The sequence below is a fragment of the Cryptomeria japonica genome, chromosome 5, assembly GCF_030272615.1.
Source record: "Cryptomeria japonica chromosome 5, Sugi_1.0, whole genome shotgun sequence".
NCBI lineage: Eukaryota > Viridiplantae > Streptophyta > Pinopsida > Cupressales > Cupressaceae > Cryptomeria > Cryptomeria japonica.
This window is the reverse complement of record NC_081409.1, coordinates 213,078,586-213,094,067: the sequence shown is the minus strand read 5'-3', so window position 1 is coordinate 213,094,067 and position 15,482 is coordinate 213,078,586. Positions and strand designations below refer to the sequence as shown.

Genomic DNA, 15,482 nt, shown 5'->3' with positions numbered 1-15,482 from the left:
TATACATAAGATAATCATAACTAAAAACACGAGGTTAACAATAGAATATTTAATTTAATAATATGATATAAGAAGATAGCTATTAAATCAACCTCTATTCCAGACAAACAAAGTCAACATCTTGTGTAACAGGCAATAATAGAATGTTTTATTTAATAATATTATAAACAGATAGTTATTAAATCAACCTCTATTCCAGACAAACAAAGTCAACATCTTGTGTAACAGGCAATAATAGAATGTTTTATTTAATAATATTATAAAAAGATAGTTATTAAATCAATCTCTATTTCAGACAAACAAGGGCAACATCTTGTGTAACAGATAATAATAGAATGTTTTATCATATAAGAAGATGGTTATTAAATCAACCTATATTCCAGACAAAACTCAATCAATGAATAAACAGAAATATTAAATAAGAAGACCACAAAATCCAATGTCTTCATTTAAGAAATAACAACTCCAAGCATTCTCCTCTTTTATCCCCTGCAGTGCACTTCCAACACCTGAACAGAGAAACTTTAAAGAACCTTCAGCTCCAGTGCAGCTTTGTTTCAACTATCAATTCGGGGCTGCTATTAAAATTTATAATGGTATGGTCACTATGTTCCTTCCCCGGACCAAGATTTTATGGCCCAGCTTTCATGATTTTATTGATGTAGAATTTGTGATTCAAGACATGAAAACTAACGGATCGTACAGGAAACTGAACCAGGTGAAGCACACAAGCTAGAGGAATATGTGGACTGGAGAAAACAACCTGTGGATAAATCCAAGAATGGTGGAATCCTTGCTACAACTTTTGTTATCTGTAAGCATTTGAAAAACAATGAAATTTTTAATGTTCTGTCAAGAGAGTTAGAGGATCCTGTTGAAATTCTCTCATACAATCGAGCTTGATATGTTGCAGTGTCCGAAGTATCCGAGAACTTGGCATTCCTGTCAAATGCAACGAATATTGTGAATTATTTTTATGGGTTCATGCATTTTTCTCTCGCTGTATCAGCCAAAACTGTCACAAAATTCATGGGGACTTCCTGCTGCTGCTTTGGGGAGATTTGTGACACCTTCACCACTACCTATGTAACCGTTATTGTATATGCAATCCTAAAGCTCTTAGTAAGTCCACTTCTCCATGTTCTTTCTCTTCAGACTTCTCTTGGGGATTGCTTAGATTCTGAATTCACATTCATGAAATATGCAGTGTTGGGTGATATAAACAGTTCAAGCACATTCTCCTTCACTAGAGGCTCCGGCATGTGGAAATCCGTTCAACACTGGTATTTTCAAACGGAAGGAAGGTGGACAAGCTATATTTTGTACAGTAGTCTATATCTGGTAGCTCTGAGTGTTGGAGGCATTAAGGGCTCCTTGTCTGTGCATGGGGTAGAACAATTCGATGAGAATGCCAATAGATATTCGTTTTCTTTATTCTGATTTAGCAAACTCTGATCTTTTGCTTACTTAGTGCCACTACTCTCATCTCCCTCTTGCAGGATTGGGCTCAAGCCCTTTCCTGGCAATCATCAAGCATGGATTGGACAATACAGGTAAGTGGGTTTTCTTAGTTTCATGTCTAGAATAAACAAAGATCGGATTAAATTTCTCTGTATATTTGTGTGAGGTTATGCCTGGGAAATGAGATATCCTGCAAACATATACGATTCTCATTCGCACTTGTTTATGATTCCTGATTCCCACATACTCCGTGTGTGTTTTTTCACGGTTCAAATTCTTATCGTTACGTCTCTGTTTGTATATTCATCTGGGTGTAGTTCAGATTTTGATTTTATCAATTTCCATCTTGTTTGATCCATATCAGTGTATATAAATTCATCTGGGTCTTTCTCAAATCTGATTTTTATTAACCCTTGTTTTCGTGGGCTGTAAATAAATCCATTTGCGTGTTGTTCAAATTTGGTTTTATCCTACCCCATCTTGTTGGGTATCTTTCAGTTTACAAAAATCCTTTTGGGCGTTGCTTACATTTCGATTTTTAATTGATACCCATCTTTTTGGGTCTCTTTTACAGTATCACCATTTTTCTGGGTGTGATCTCTACTTTGTCTTTTCACCTTATCCCACGCCTTAATTGGTCTTTTCCAGCATATGGAAATTCATCTGTCTGTATCCAGATTTGTTGTTTTTTAGTGCCAGATCCAGTCCCAATTTGTCGCAGTGTTTCTTTTGGCAAATTCCCTGACAGAAATCTTTTCCCTTTGAAATCTTGTATATTTGTTTTAGAAATCCATCTGAGTTATCCTCCTTTTGTCGTCTGATTCTTATCCTTTGATTCATTTGTTATAATAATTGCCAAAAATGTTAAGAGCGATGACTCCCCATACTGGATCCCTTGGAGGTATTACTGCTTCCAATAAGTCATTAACCTCCGAAACATCTGCATTCCAGAACCCAGGGGCCCAAGACAGAATTTGATGCGTTACATTTGTGAGCAGCTTCTCCTCCTGTAAGACCTTGCAGTCCTCCAACAGATATGTCTGTGTCCTACAAGGCATTTGAGAAGAATTATGAAGAAAGAGAGTATGTTTTGTCTCCTAGCACTGCAACAAACTATGAGTCAGGAAGAGTCGCGATGTTTGATATGCTTCCTCTGGACAGCATAACTGATAATAATACCGTCAACAGACGGAAGGCGATAGATGTCTGTGGCCTTGAAGAGTGCTGGTGTGGAGAGATTTATGATGATGTTTGGTGGGACTCGTTGAACGAGAGGCTCCCGGGCAATACAACTGATCTGGTTACAGAGAGATTCTCGAAATCGAAAAAAAAAACATGGATTAAAGGTGCAGGCTGTTATGTCATTCCATCAGTGCGGAGGAAATGTTGGAGATTCTGTTACGTAAGTTAGTACCATGATTTCTTTCGCTTTTTAGTAGTTTACTATTATTTAAGACAAAGTTAAGACTATATTTGATTTATTTTTTCCCCAAAATAGTTTAGGCTTTTGATCCCCTCTCCCCACTCTTTTTCCTTTTTTGGGGGGGTTATGGTTGGATTTAGGATTCCTTTGCCCTAATCGGTGATTGGTTGAAGAATAGATCATGATAATTATCTCGTCTATACAGAACGGTGGGGAAGGCAAAAATTACAGTATATTTCACTGGATGTGATGAGCTTACGCTATGCAGATTTCACAAGAAGCTTCAAGGGGAGCTTCCAGGACATTATGGGGAAACTATAGTGGTAAGTAATTGTCATATATCATAATTCTAGATTTTGATATCATTTTATTTGGTACTTATATATTTGTTATTCGTAGATCAATTTTGGTTATTGGTGTCAAAGGTTTGGAGGAAATCTGGGGTACCTAGAAATTATAGAAATTATAGAGACTAAAGTTGGTTAATTTTCAAAAATAGGGAAGTAGGGGCATTTGAAGACATAACAAATTGTTTAATATAATTTAATAATTTTCAGAAAATATAATGACATATAACTTTAAAAGCAAGAACCAAAGCCTAAATTTCTAATAATAAAAATATATTTTGACTAGTTGAAAATCAATGAAAGGAGACGCTGACAATGAACCAAAACCTAAATCTCTAATAATAAAAATTTTCATTTGAAAGTTGTTTACTTTTGACCATGCCAATTTCCACACTTTAATTCGACCGAGAATGTTCTAGATTGGACTCATGCCTTCTCCGAAATGACACCATTGTAGGAGAAACTATGTGATGATTTATGAGTCATCAGTAGAGAATATATAAATACACTTCATACATCTTCCAATTCATATCATAAAAAGGGTTAAATAGGTTTCAAAGGTGTAAGCTTTTTTCATGTAATCCATCTATGTAAAGGATTGAATTTGTAATTTTTGTGTTGAGGAAAGTAAGAAACACATCATGTAGATATTCATGAAGGCATTGATAGGCAAGACCATCACTTTGAAGGTGGAAAGATACCATTAACAACATGAAGGCAAATATCCAAGAGAAGAAGGGAACCTATTTTTAGTGTAGAAGATAAAAATTTGCATAGGAGACTTGGAGTCATTGTGAGATATCGTGCTTGAGTACCCAAGCACCCCAGTAGTCTCCAAAGACATTTTGGAGACTGGAGATGTTTCCTTGTCCTGAGGATGTTGTGTCCTAGGTGTTTGAAGACATGTCTACTAGTAACCTTGTTGGTGCCCTTTATAAGATAACCTACATTGTACTCTTGATTAATTTTCATGTTGTTAAGTTAAAGGCCCTCCACATGACTTGCATGTATTTAGCTCTACATTATTAGGAGTTTTGTGAGCATGTACAACATTATCGTTAAGGTGTACAGGTTTGACAAGAGAGCAGTACAAGGCTATCTAGTTGGTAGTGACATTCAATAGCACGTCATTGTATTTTCCGGCATCCTGGGGTTACAATTGCTCCATATTAATCTATGAATGCATGGTATTCAATTTCAGCAATGGTATTAATGCATTATATGTTAGTAAATTTGTGTACATTGTGCTCAATGAATTTATGTCACGATGTTATCATTCAATGGGAATATATATTAGCTCTAGCTCATTTTTTTTATTGTCATCTTTTCCAACACATACAATAACATGCAACAACAAAAAAAAATATACCTAAAACATTACAATATCAATTAGACAACATTTTATTAAAAATTGTCAAGATACACAAAATTTATAAGAACACCTTCACCACCCTACTTCATCTCCTACAACATTTGGACCCCTTCTCTTTGTGTAAGGTTTTCATTGATATAGGTACTTTAAAAGTAGTCATCAATATAAGGTCGCACTAAATAAGGATTTTCTTGATCTAGATATAGAAGACATAATTGTGGGCTAGTTTAGGAAGGCTACCTCAAACAAGTAGCTGCAATGCTCTTTTAGACATGTACAAGGATATTCATAAAGATAGGACCTCATGGCCAAGGATTCATGTACCTAAAGCCTCTTGCCATTAGTTTTCTATTACATTTAAAATATATATATATATATATATATATATATATATATATATATATATATATATATATATATATATATATATATATATATATATATATATATATATATATATATATATATATATATATATATTTATATATATATATAAATTTTTACTTCTCAGAAAGATATTAAAAATATTAAATTTTGAACATAATTTACTTCAAAGAGTTGCAAGTTCTTGAACTAAATGAAAGTAGAGTACATACTCCTTTATACACTTGTAGCCAAAAAGGAAAAGAAGTTGGTGCATTTATATTCAAACTTGTGTCTCTTGTAACACAAGAAGCCAAGTATAAGGGAAGGTAGGGAGTAAGAGGAAGACTCTAAAATCCAAGAAAAAAATGGATTAAAAATGACAATTTTAATTTATATCATTTTCATCCTAAATATGATAAGTTAACTTTCCATTACTTATTTCTATGCTAGGTACAACATGATTTTGATTCGAGCTACTATTAACCTACTCTTCTACTTTAAATTCCTTGAACTTCCTATTCATGAACATAGCGTACCAACAAAACAAATCCACAAAATGACATCATTATTAGTCTCATTGAGTATTCACATAAAAACCTTTAACATAATAGATATATACAAAACTTACTAGAGAAAGCTTTTACCACCATCCAGTGTTGATTTTTTTGTAACTTAAACAAACCATAGAATTTTAGATTCATTGATGCATACATTATAACTTCAAGGTGAACTGACTATCAAATTATTATTTTGAACATCATAAATTGTATTTTGCAAACTTCATTCCACATTCATGGTGAAAATCTATCAAATATTTTAAACTACATATAATCTCAGGCATACAGGCAACATAATGTCATACCCACCCTGCCAACATTTGGTAAGAACCATGCTACAATGAAACCCTTTTTTTTATAGACTTTGATGGTGGGGTGGAGGGTGGTGGTGGAATATGGTGATGAGAAAAATATGGATGAAAATGATATTTACTCTTAATTCAGTTTGGTAATAATAAGCCATGCAAAATTTAATTTGATTCCTTTGAAAAGGTGCGGCCACATAAGAATGTCTCAACTACTCATTTTTTTCTTGACAAGCTTCTCAATGTAATTTTTGAAAAGCTTCCCAATGTGAGAAATATACAACATGCGAATATTGAATTCTAGTGGGCAATGCACACCATACATATCATATTGGCTAAAGATGTATAAAAAAGCATTCTCATACATACTTTGGGTAGGTTGTTTGTTATAGATTTTTCACTATTAAAAGCATATAAAAGGTTCCAAATTAATGAAAATGTAGGTTAAATTATGTGGAAGTGTAAGAATATTAATCCAATCTTGTTATGTAAAATGTATGTCGATGAATTGTGGAAATTCAATTAGTAGTTTTTTAGTATGTGTTCATGCAATGTATGAGATTAATATGTCAGTCATTAAAAAGATAATGTGTCGCTATATAATTTAAATATTCCTTCTTTATGTATGTCTCCTCACCTCTTTTAGCCTCTCTCTCTTTCTCTCTCTCTCCATCTCTCCTAGATATTTCTCTCTTATTTGTCTTATATAAAGAGTAATTGAATTTATGTGTCAAGTGCCACTATTAGATGCACATTCATAAAGTGTAGACCATTTTATCACAACTAATATAGCGATCATGTCTTCTTACCTAAAAATTAATGAGAAAATATTTTAATGTATAACATTTAATGCTTAAAATAATATGAGTATATCCACGTGGACATGTGTTGACCAATTAGTAGTCAATACAACAAAAAAGATGTTCACATAGGTTGACACCTAGTATTTAGCATAGTTTAATTATTATGCTAAAAATTTGGCTACATTTTCCTAGAATATGTTTAATTATTTTAAACGAGACTTAATTTATAAATTAGAGTTAAAATTAAGTTATAATTAGAATTTAAAATAATATTATATAAATTATTTATATTATATAATTATTTAATTTTAAGGTTTTGATATATATAAAATATTTTTTTAAAAAAATCTTAACGACACCTACTAAAATCTTCTAGGAAGCATGCTCCATAGAAATCTAGCCTAATTTTGTTGCTAACCTATAGTCTTCCCCTCAATATCATGTTTTTTATTTGAGTAAAATAGGTTTTGAAGGGGACCCAAAACCTTTAACAAAAAGAGATAGCCAAACCAAGAAAAATGAAATAAATGCTAACAATTAGCTAGTAGAAAAACATAAGAGACACAGAAGGGTACCCAAACCCGATAGCCTACTAAAGATTTTTCAACATCTTTAAGACTTCAACATTCTTGCTAATAACATTTTCATTGATGTTTAGAACATCATGAAAAACTTGGGCATGTTCAGTCTTACCTTTGTCACGACTACGTGTTCGAGTAAAGGGACCAAGAACAGGTCCAGAATCCGCTCCATGTTGAACAACAACAACATTATTCCCATCATCCTTCACAATAGTAGAGGAGCAGTCTGAATTACTATTAGAAAATTCTTTGAGCTTCTTTGTCTTCTCATTTAATTGTCTAAGGCCTTCAAAGCTATTTTGCATAGCAATTCTGCTCATAGCTACCATGGCCCTAAGCTTATCATGAATTTTCTCAATAGTAACTTTGACACCTGATCTTTTCATCATGATCCAGCTTCATAGTATTCAAATCCTTGTCCACACTTTCAACATGGGTGGGCATCTAATTTTCATTATCCACAAACAAGGGCTTGTTCACACTTAATTGTCCTCGTTCCATTTTTTCATAAAGGGAATTAACCCCATCCTTGAGAAAATTGGTTTTAGAAAACTTCCATTTAAAGAAATTAACTTATCCTTCCATCACATCCTTGACCATCATTACCATATCCCCTAAACCCGTGGCAGAGAACTCCTTATCCATTCTTTTAGAGGTACCTTTCTCAGTTTCAACAAGGATCTCAATGTGGAAATCCATCCCCTACAAGTCCCCCTCATACTTAGAAGTGTCGACCTTGTCCCTTGCCATCTCAAAAATTTTCTTTTTTGCATTTAAATTTTCCAAGGGCATCTTGACATTGATAGCATTGGACACTTTTTAATTCTCAATCGCCAAATGAGATGAACCTAGGCATTTTTTCTTCTCTTTCACCTTTTTAAATTAAGAAGATTTAACTAATTCCCCCACAAAGATTTTACCCTTCAAATAAGAGCTAAGGGAGAGGGAGTCAAGAACATACTCCTCTTAAGGCACATACTCAGAGTCTTTATTGTCAATTTCATACTCATGAGGCCACCTAGGAGCAAGATTTTCCTTCCTAGGGTGTTTATAACTACTAATATGGAAGCAAGAATCATAACTAGAAGGGGTATCCTTAGAGTTAGTGGAATAATAAAAAAAAACTTGGCAAACATTTTGGGCAAACTCAATTTTTTTGATTGGAGCCTGAGGGTTTAGTTTGAATGGCCAAGGCTTTAACATGCTCCATGAGAAAGAGAATGAGGCCTTCATGAAGTACAAGGTATTTAGATTTCTTTCTATGAGAAATAATCCCATGGCTAAGAGAAAAAATAAGATAAAAAGGAAAGGAAATCCATCTATCATGCTTGAAATGGTCTAAAAGCATGAAATGGTAGCTAAAAAAGCTAGTAAAATAACCATCAAGGGTTAGATGCCTTATGATCACCTCTGCAACATCAACCCAAAGTGGTTTGATGGATGCCCATTCATAACCCCCATCAGTAGTTTGCATAACCCTATTCCAACCCTCATATCATGTTTTAATATACCCACTAAATTTGTTATTAAAAGATCTCTTGTAAGGCTAGACCAAGAGAAATATAAAAATCAACAAAACATTTAAAATCCAATAGCAAATGTAAAAGTTGAATTACCTACAAAGAATATCACAAAGAGACTTAAATCAATTCACATGTAAATTTGTTATGTGATTGGTATGGCACCCAAAGACCAAGTAAAACATAATAGAATAGCTCACAATATATCAAATACAACTGAAGACTTATTGGCAAAAATAATAGTGGGCTTCAATATGCCGACTCTTTCAAGTTCAACCTACATTTTTTCATATTGAAGAAACTACCTACCTTGTAATTAGGTTGTTTCAGTTTAGGGAGATGGGCTGATTTGAACTTCACTTTGTGTATAAGTTTGTAACAAACACAAGAAAAAAATTGAATTGATTTTCAAATGAATTGCAAGTGTGAATGGTCACATCACCAACATTCATATTAGAAAAAATGAAATAAATACCAATTGAATCTAGAAAGGATCCAAGTCTAAAAGGAGTAAAAAAATTCATCCAAAGTTTCTTGTTTTGAAAGATCTCACTCTTATTCTTGAAATAATTAGGTCTAAACCAAATTTAATAGAGGGCAAGTTAATAGGTAGATAAAATTGTATTTTATTTATATAAAGATAAATAGGTTTAACAAGGACCTGAAAACTAGAGTATTACAGACCAAGGCCAGTAGCCAACAAGAAAAAAAAAACTAAGCAAAACAGGGGACAAACCCCACACAGACCGAAAGCCAAAAAAACAAAATCAACAGAGCCAAAAAATAGGGTAAAGCACTCAATTAAGAGAGTGCACCAATTCGATATTTTTCTGAATAATCCTCTTGTTAATTTTCTCCAAATCCTCCATGATGAATCAGGATGTTCCCTAGTCTTGGCTCTGGCTCCTGGTTCTAGTGCAAGGACTCGAGCTAGTCTTCTCACCAACAACACTCTATCCACCCTTCAAGCCATTCTTTTTCTACTTTTCCCCCAAGGGATGGTCACTGGCAATGTTTATGGTTCTATAGTCGGCCATCATGGAATTAATTTTCTTCAAACCATCAGCACTATTGTTCATCGCCTCCCTACCGATTTCCACCAGATTGTTCAAGTTTTCCTTGATATCACTCACATACTCTTCTAGCTTCTTAATTTTGTGCTCATGGATGACCTTCATAGTTTCAACATCCTGAGATATCTTTTGGATCATGCTCATGATCTTCTCAGTTTTAGTGGGCCCATGAGATTCCGTGAAAGTATCAACAATTCCCTTAATCCCATCTTTCAAGGATCTAATTTCCTTATCCACCCACTTCCAGTAGTTCTCTTGACTTCTAGTAGCCTCCAAAAACAGATTTCCCTGCACCTTGTCCTCCTTTTTATCAACTTATCACAAACCCTTGTTTTTCATTATCCATGTTGATGGGGGTGTCCAGCCTAATCTTGTGGTCCAAGACTTTAGAACCACTAGATTTGGTTAATTTGACTTTTTTTTTGGTGGGGGGCTCTAGGTCTTGCATTTTCCTGCTGCTGAATTTGAACTTACTTGTCGCCCACCTTGGAGGATTGGTTTTCCTGCTACTGTTAGTTCTCGAGGTCACCATAAGCTCCCCTTCTTTCTTGGGTCTATACTCAGGGTCCTTCATATCCTTGGTAAAATTGTATTTGTTTGTAGTTGTTGGAAGTTAGTTTAACTTCATTCCCTAATTAAGTTTATGGTCAATTTTTTAAATTTTATCTTGCAAGATGTAATAATTGTTTTGTGTTAATTAAAATGCAAGTTTGGAATATTTATCAAAATATTATCTTCTTTTCATTGTTAGATGGCTATAGATTTTGAAGTTTTTGTTCCCATTTGGCCTAGATGAGAAAAATTCTTGAATTTTAAATTATTTACGAGTTAAAATTCATGATGGCATGGACTTACATTATATAAATAGAAAATGGGGTGAGATAGAAAACAAGGGTGAGAGACAAAATAAGGTAGTAAAGCACCTCCCATGTTGTGGATGTCATGGATTTACAAGAGGCATCTCTTCTAGCTAGATATGCAACCAAAGGAAGATGATTTGTGGTATTTATATGTTTTCTGATAACATACCTTGCAGGAGGAAATTACATATTTTGTGTATATTCAAAAGCAATAAATATAGTTTTGGGTTATTATTAGGAAACTTTGGCCATATTAGGGTTCTTCAAATGTCTGTGAGTGAATTTTGGAATTGTGTCTAGTTTGATCAATGATGTCACTCCACCATGGGTAGTTCTAGGGATAGGAGCTCTCATGAGCATCACTGGCTATTTTATGATCCCATTGAATATACAACCCAAAGGATTACAGGCCTAAAACCTGGCAAATATATTTACACATCTGCATAAGAGCCAATTCTCAAACTTTTTCCAATATAGAGGCTCTGATTACCAATGTCAAGAATTTCCCTCATAGTAGAGGAAGTGTGCTTGGAAATATTAAAATATTTTTGGGGCTCTATGAAGCCATCTCCACTCAAATATACCATGCAATTTATGGACTGAACAACATTGGGGTTATTCTGCTATTGGCTATTGTGTTAGCTGATGTGTTTCTAGTTGTCATATTAATAGTGAGGCCCACTAAATTTGTTGCAAATAAAGAGCTGAAACACTTCTATAGTTTTCTCTACATAGCCTTGGCTTTGGAAGGGCTTTTGATGATAATGATTATGGTGGAGAATAGAACTTGAATAATTATTCATAGTCAGGCTAATAATTTATAGTTTCCTAAGACATTGTTTTCCTCATGTTTAATAGAGGCCTTCCTTAGCATTTATCTAGCCCCCTTGATGTGGCTGTATAGTTGATTTTGCTTCATGATTCATGAAACAAAAAATATGATTCTTTCCATTTTTGCACTTTGACAATTTTCGCGATAATGCATTTGATGTTGGAATGCTCAAATAAGGTTGAGTTGACTAAAACTAAGATGAGTCAGTTTGAAGGAATTCCATATCCACTTTTAAGTCTAGACAAAACATTCTTGTATGTTACTAGTTCCCAAAATGACTCTAGCAAAATAGAAAATCTGATCATAGACAAACAAAGCTACAAGCATTTTACTACACAATAATATGTACATCTCTCTTCTCATCATTCAATAAAAATCATAAATATTTAGAGGATCTATGAATCCTATTTTATAGGAAAATTACTGAACTACTTTCCTTAGCATGTTTGTACCACTAATATAATAGATTGTTAAAATTTAACAAACCTTTAAATAGTTATTATACACATCCTATAAATGATGGAATGTTTCCAAAATATCATAGTTTGGTAGTTTTTCTCTTTTAAGGTTCTTTAGAAACTACATCAGAATGATGCACTCTGGAATGATTAGGTGACTTGGAAAGTGAAAAGAGGCCTTCCCTAACATTTGCTTGCCTAGCTTGACATGTTCACATTGGCCATTTGTGAAAACTACTAACAGTTTTATATTTTAATAATTTTTCTCTTAGGTTTCTTTAGAGACTACCTTAGAACAATACACTTGATAATTTTTTATGTTCAGTCAAATGCTCGAGTCTGGAAAATTTATCCAAACGTTGCTTTCTTTTCATCGTCAAATTGCTATGGCTTTTGAAGTCTTATGTTCCCATCTGAACTGGATAGGAAAAATCCTTGGATTTTAAATGATTTATGAATTAAAATTTCTGAGGGCATTGATTGGAATTTATAAATAGGACATGGAGGGAGAGAGAAAATAAGGGTAAGGGACTAAACAAGATAGTGAAGCTCCTCCCCTGTTGTGGATATCATGGATCTGAAAGAGGGATCTCTTTTGGCCAAAAATGTAGCCAAAGGAAGATGATTTGTGGTATTTATATGCTTTCTAATAATGTCCCTTGCAGGAGGGACATATATATTTGGTATATATTCAGAAGCAATAAAAAGCGTCCTGGAGTATGATCAGGAAAGTCTGACCACATTGGGGTTCTTCAAAGATCTGGGAGGGAATGTTGGAATTCTGTCTGGTCTGATCAATGAGGTCACTCCACCATGGGTAGTTCTGGGGATAGGAGCCATTATGAACATCACTGGTTATTTGATGATCTGGTTGTCTGTGACCTAAAGGATTGTCAGACCTAAAACATGGCAGATGTATTTGTACATATGTATAGGAGCCAATTCTGAGACTTTTGTCAATACAGGGGCTCTAGTTACCTGTGTCAAGAATTTTCCTCAGAGCAGAGGAAGTGTGCTGGGAATCTTCAAAGGATTTGTGGGGCTCAGTGGAGCTATCTTCACTCAAATATACCATGCGATTTATGGGCAGGACAACACAGGGGTAATTCTACTGCTGGGTATCCTGCCAGCTACTGTATCCCTTGCTGTCATGTTACTAGTGAGGCCCACTAAAGTTGTTTCAAATAAGGAGCTGAAACGCTTCTATAGTTTTCTCTACATAGCCCTAGCCCTAGCAGGGTTTCTGATGATTATGATTGTGGTGGAGAACAGAGTCAAGAATTTTCCACAATCAGGCTACCAAATTGTAGCTGCCTAAGCAATCCTTTTCCTCATGTTTAATATTGTTGTGGTTGTAAATGCAGAGATTTACAACATCAAGCTACAAAGATTGACTTCTCAGAGCAGAAATGGGTCTCTGAAGCCTGTGCATATTGATGTTAAAGAAGATGGAGTGAAGATCAAAGATGAGAAAAAACCCAAAACTGAGATCAATTTGGCAAATTTTATCAGTGAATCTGTTGCTTCACAGGAAGTCAAAGGCAGTGAGCAGCCCAAATCATTAAGATCCCGTCTGGTCAAAATGTTCAAGAGCCCTACAAGAGGAGAAGAGTACACTATCCCCGAGGCACTTGTGAGTGTGGACATGATAATCTTATTTGCAGCCACTACTTGTGGGGTTGGAACCACTTTCACTGCCATTGACAACATGGGTAAGATTGGGAAAGCCCTGGGATACACTCCTGTCATGAATATCAGCACTTTTGTTTCTCTCATCAGCATCTTGAACTTTCTAGCCCTTGTAACGGCAGGATTTCTGTCTGAATTTGTGATGCAAAAGTACAAAGTTCCCAGGCCATTGATGTTCACAATAGAATTGCTTATTGCTTGTGTTGAGCATGTCTTTACTAGTTTTGCTCTGCCAGGATCACCGTATGTAGCCTCAATCGTTATAGGCCTGTCCTTTGGAGCTCAATGGCTCAAATCCTTAAGATCCTGTCTGGTCAGTTGATTTCATTTTACAAATAAAAAATGGAGGGAGAGATCAAACAAGGGTGAGGGAAAAAACAAGGTACTAAAGCACCTTCGCTGTTGTGGATATATGGATCTGAAGGATGCATCTCCTCTAGCCAGAAATGTAGCCAAGAGAAGGTTGTTTGTCGTATTTATATGCTTTCTGATAATGTCCCCTGCTGAAGGGACTTTCATGCGTGATATATATCCAAAACCTCAATCTGCCCAAACAATTTCAGACAGTGATATCAATCAATATGTTCTAGCTGTTCATTCAGGTCGTGGTGCTTCAGAAATAGTTGCTCATTCGGGCCATACTGCTGTGGACATCTCCAATGTAGAAAAATATGATGAAGTAGAAGATGGAAAGCATGATTCTACTCAGGTCGATCATCATTTCTTTTCTTTTTTTCGTTACTGTTAATTACTTCAAAATAGCGTGAGAACCTTCTATGGTTTCCTGCTTTTTTACGAGTTCGATCTTTATTTTAAGGTTACGTGCATTTAAATATGGCTTTATTTTATAAAGAAACATTTCTCCAATGTTTTTTAATTTTATATGCAGGGAACTGCAGCTACGATGGAGGTGTGCACATCATAATTAAAATATATATTTTATCACTATATCGTAAGTTGTATTTAGATTCACTAGGAATTATTCTAGTGGGTGCCTTGTAATTATGGTGAGGAAGTATTTATTTCCTTCAGCTATCTTGCTACAATGGAGAGAGTGTTGAGTTGTTGGAAGTGGATTCACTCTGAGGGGAGGGAATCAGAGTGAAATAAATTTACACCAAGATTAAGGATTAAAATTTGATTGCAATTTAGAGGTTTTTAACAAAATGAAAAATTGGAACGAGTTCAACACATGAGTGCAATTTAATTCATTTCCAAAGCATATATAAGATTGTTCAACTGAATTTTCTTAAACAATCTGTCTATGCTCAGTAATACCATATGTCAAGAAGAATTAAATGCTGAAAGAGATGACTAAAACCAAACAGTTTTGCATCACAGAATAAACTGCACACATAACAACATGAATAGTTGAAGTATCAGAGCTTGACAAAAATTGCACACAAAAGATAATCAGAGAGACAAAAGACAACACATAACACCAGTTATTCCTAAGTGGAAAAACCCTCATGGGGTATAAAGAACCACTCTAACCTCCTTGCTTTATTCCAACTGAACCTCAACTGATTACATTGGTGGAGTTCAACTCAACACCTCAAAATAATCCTTCTAACAACTACAAAGTTCGAATTTGTACTCACCATTGATCTTATAACTGCATTTCTTTTGCAGTCCTTAGACCACGGTGGAATACCAATTTAAGTTTTTCAATAATATCAATTCCAATATTTCACTGTATGCAACAGTGTTACAACTCTATCATGAAAACCAGAGTAGTGTATCTCATGTGTATGAAAACAATATTACATCCCTGATGTGAAAACTAGAGGAATGTATATCATGTATGTCACAATATTCTTCATGAAACCTTTTTT

The 15,482-nt window shown here is 34.5% G+C and overlaps 1 pseudogene; it reads left to right on the top strand.

Annotated features, from left to right (window-relative positions):
* Positions 1-409: 409 nt before the first annotated feature.
* Positions 410-14,769, top strand: LOC131030185 (uncharacterized; annotated as a pseudogene).
* The last annotated feature ends 713 nt before the right edge of the window (positions 14,770-15,482 follow it).